Raw genomic sequence first — 4,663 nt, 5'->3', positions numbered from 1 at the left:
AGTGCCCATAGTTCAACTTGAGGCTTATGATGAGGAAGCAAATAATGACGTGCTCCATACCAACCTGGACCTCGTAGACTTGGCCTACATCTGGACCGTGGCATACCAGTAGAAAGTGACTCGGTACTATAACGCTCGGGTTAAGAAGCAACAGTTTCGTGTCGGCGATCTAGTCCTACGGAATGTTATGGTACCTGAGCCCGGCATGGGTAAACTCAAACCGAACTGGGAAGGTACGTACCGTATAAGACTGGTGTACGGGGAAGGCACGTATGAGCTCGAGACTTTGGAAGGGAAGCTGGTACCTCGAGCATGGAACATCGACAACTTAAGAAGGTACTATGTATGAGCCCACAACTCCAGGTATAAGTTACTCATGAGATCACCGAACTGGTCAAATAAACGACGAGCTAGAGAGAGGGCTATAAGTCACTCCCAGAAGCTTAAGGGCTATGGTGCCGAGCTGATAACAGTCCTCAACACGATAAAAGTCCTAGTTGCCTCTTCGGCATAGGCAACTTAAAACCCAATCGCTTTGGCATGGGAAAAGCAAAGTAAGCCAAGCACAGACAAGTCAGGTATGTACCCTACAATGTTTATTCACCCTGGCATACAATGACGATTAGATTATTCCTACTAGTGTCGAGCTTGCCAACAAGGGAGTAATCTATACTTAGAAAAAATTTCACACCTATTTGGTTTCGTTCGCCAGCTCGGGAGTAATCAATACTTAGAAAAAATTTTCACTTCTATTTGGTTTAGCTCACCAGATCGGGAGTAATCTACACTTAATAAAATTTGCACACAAACATTGCAAAACACTTATATTTCATTGATAAAGAACTTCGAGTACAAAAAAAAGAGAAAATGATTACAATTGCCTAACCGAGCTCGGAGGCTCGGAACATTGAGCATTACAAAAGGGGGGGGGGTCCAAGAAAAGAGGCGTCAGTCTGTTGGGGGCTCTTCATCCTTAACGAAGACTTCAGTAGGAGGATCTGTCTCCATATGGTCCTCGGCGGTACCAGTCTCCTCTCCCTCGTCATCAAGAAGGTTGTCATCACTCTCTGCCTCGGAGTCCAGATCCTTGGCGGTTTCAATGGCCATCTCCTTGGTGATCTTCGACGTGGTGATGGCGCTGAGGTCGAGGTGGGGAAATTCACGCTGGGTCAAACACCTACTAAACTTGAACCCCTTGCGGTAGCCCACTGTCCCAGCCTCGACCAACCTTTCCCAAAGCTTCACCGAAGACTTGTACTCTTCAACTGCCTTCACCTTGGCCTCCTCCATCGCCTAAAGCAGGATTTCGGTCCGTTCTTTCACATGGGCCTTGAGGTTCTTGATCTCCCTCTTCAATGCCGCTTCACGCTCTTCGAGTTCCTTCTTCTCTGTCATCAATAGAGTTAGCAGCTCCTTCTTAGCTTGCGCGTCGTTCTTCAGTTGGTTGATTTCGTTGCGAGCTAAGTTAAGTTCGGTGTGGGCATTTCAGGAAGACTCCTCGGCTTCAAGAGCCCACTTTAGGTTCGCCTCGGACTAGTAGATCAAGGCATGGATAGAGGAGCTCACCTGCCAAGGGAAGAAAACAAGCATCAGTATACAAAAAATCTAAGTATAAGGCAACTTGAAAGATAATTTCAAGAACATACCACCATACAATATGTGGCCACTCGGGCCCCGAGCTGAGCAACTAGCAAGTCTGCCCAATAAGCGACCTCCTCAATATACACCGCGTCCTTGCTCTTAAGAAGGCCAAACTTCGGAGTCAAAATACTCCAAATTGGATCATTGGTGCCCGTAGAGGTGGCGATCATTGGAACAGGCTCCGAAGACATAGTCTCCTCGGGTATACGGGGTGGGGTGGCCTTGATTGGGTGCTCCTCAACTAGATCGATTATGGGAGGCTGCTCGGTGACAGGTGGGTGTTCGGGCTTAGTGACCTCAATGGTGGTAGCTTTAGTCTCGACGCGAGCCTTCTTGGAGGCTCTTTTCTTCTTCTTTCCTTTTTTCATGCTCTCGAAGAGCTCATCGGCGGGGATGTCGTCCACGACAACTGCAATAAGAAACAAGATAAGTCAAATACAATACCGAAGTAAAATGAATGGAAAAAGTACAACAAGTATCAACCTACCAGGACTTAGGCCGGTTTGCACGAGTTTCTCCTCAATCACGTAGTTTTTGAACTTCAGGCTGAGCTTCGCCCAAGATCAAACCTCCTCCTTTGTCTTCAGGTCCAATCTAATGTTGGGGTCTTGGTTGGCAGCCCTCTAGTGAGTTGGAAAAAGCTACCCATCGGTGTTGCGGACCACGAAGTAACGCCTCTTCTAGGCCCAGACCTTGTTAGGGAGATCATGTAATAGTTTGTAACCAGGACGAGGAGACAAATAGTAAGCTTGCCTGTGCTTGGGCAGAACACAGGATGAGTTCTTAATGGAAAAGAGAAATGGTCCCTACGATATTACGGATGGAGTTCGGGTGTAGCTGGTCTATGGTGATGTTAAAGAATTTAATGATTTCGATTATAAGAGAATGAAGTGGAGGATGCACACCGGCTACGAGCTGCTCCTCGAGGACCACAATCTCATTTTGATCATGATCCCAAGGAAAGTTGCCTAAGGGGATGCTATACACAAAGTCGCTAGGGAGTCTGTACCGAGCTACTAAGGCTAGGAGCCTGTCCGCCGTCATTGTCAACGGGCCGAAGTTGTTTGGCAACCGACCTCGGTGTGAGGTTGAAGTTGATTTGCCAGAAGTTTCTCACTCCTGCCGAGGTGAGTCCGCTTCGGGCAGACTGAGGCCCACATCTTGTCTCGAAGTGACCACCTCGGTAGGATGAGGTTCCACGGTCTGATCCGAGGTGCCCACCTCGGCCCCAGCGGACTCGCCGCTTCCGTCTAGAAGACTATCTAAGCTAAGGTTAGAAGACGTATTAAAGGGAAGGCCAACATTATCAAAAGAGCAAACGAAGGTGGAATCACCAAAAAGAAGACCGAAGAAAGAGAGACGATCTTGGACCCAGGAATAGCTGACACCAAACTAGAATACTTGAGCGCGACCTCAAAAATTGTGGACATGCGGATTTGTGATGAAGAAAATGGGCCCTCCGGCCCCTATTTATAACCAGTAGATCCAAGAATCAACGGTCAAGATCAACACGATCTGACGGATCCTAGAAAAACTGGTTGCATGCCTCCCGAGGTTGAAATCGATTTAACACGTGTTTTGACATCCGTGGAGTCTATAATCGGCTTGACGTCCATGCATACTGGGTACACGGTCTAGGTCACTTCTTGGTTGAGCCGAACGGTTGAATTGGTCCGACTAACGACTCCCCCTCCACATCACCTAGACTTCGTGCCAAATCCACCTAAGCTCGTCATGAACTCCCCGCGCCGAGTCAAGACTTCTGCCACGAGGAGTGGGGGGCAATTGATGAGGGGTATTTAGGTACGACCTAGTAAATAAAGGTCATGTGGACACGATCTGCCTGTAGGATGACAACTTAGCAAGGGAAGCCTAGTCAGCAGTATGCGGAGTTCGGATGTTTGGCCACCTCGTCATAAAGTCACCTCGGCATAAAGCCACCTTGGCGTCTAATCGAGTTCGGGGCCTAGGAACCAAAGTGACACGTAATCAATTCCAGTGGCTTCCCAGTAGACTCCAAATATTACGAGATCATAGCGCATAAGGACAAGCCTTATCTTCTCCCCGACCAGATCGGGCGGCGACAATAAGGTTCATTGATTGATACATTACTCCCCGAATAAAGCGGAAACGGATCTTGTCCATTTAGGCCGCAGATCTCGGGACTGTTTCGGGAAACCCGCGATGACTCAGCTATATAAAGGCATCAATTCCTCCATGGTACAGGTATGTGTGCGATTACTTGCATCCAAGCTCTCTAGCACTCAAATTCTAGCTTGTAACCACAACATAATACTGACTTAAGCATCGGAGCGACCTCCTCGGGTCATCCACCCCGTTCACTTTGATCATTGTTTTGTAGTTTGCTCCAACTCATCACTCGAGTACATCCAGACAACCCTCCAGCTAGGAGCTTCCAGATCGCACATAATCAATTGCTATGGAAGAAAGAGCAATATTGATGGCCCAAAAATTAGGGCTCGTCTTTGGAATTTTATTTGAAGATTGAAGATGATTAGATGGATTTTTATTTTTTTAATTTAATTAGAAAATTCATTTAGGTAGTGTTTGATAACTCTGAAAAAAGACTTTTAGTTCAAACCTGACCGAAAGTCCAAAGTATCGTTAATATTTTTCAAATTGACATATTGTACCCCCGATTTAAACCCAGCTCTAATTCAGATATAAACACTGTTCACTCCCGTCTTCCTCTTAACACAACAGCAAACCAATGGCAGCAATCCGATCGAAGCTCCTTCAATCTATGGTTTTCTATCTTTTATTCTTTCTTTTATAGTTTTTTCTCTTCTTTTATCTTCCTCTTTATCCATCCTTTTCTCATTATTTTCTCTTTCTTTTCTCTCCTCTCTCATCTCCACCCCCATTCCTTGCCGCCACCATCCCCGCCGTTGCAAGCGGCATTTTCTTCCTTCCCTCTCACTCTCTCTCTCTCTCTCTCTCTCTACCCCCTCTCTCTTAGTTCTACATTTTTTTTTATGCTTTTTAATTCATTTATCCTGTA

The sequence above is a fragment of the Nelumbo nucifera genome, chromosome 1 (genome assembly GCF_055504915.1).
Source record: "Nelumbo nucifera cultivar China Antique chromosome 1, China Antique-T2T, whole genome shotgun sequence".
Classification (NCBI taxonomy): domain Eukaryota; kingdom Viridiplantae; phylum Streptophyta; class Magnoliopsida; order Proteales; family Nelumbonaceae; genus Nelumbo; species Nelumbo nucifera.
Note: the sequence above shows the minus strand (reverse complement) of the source record.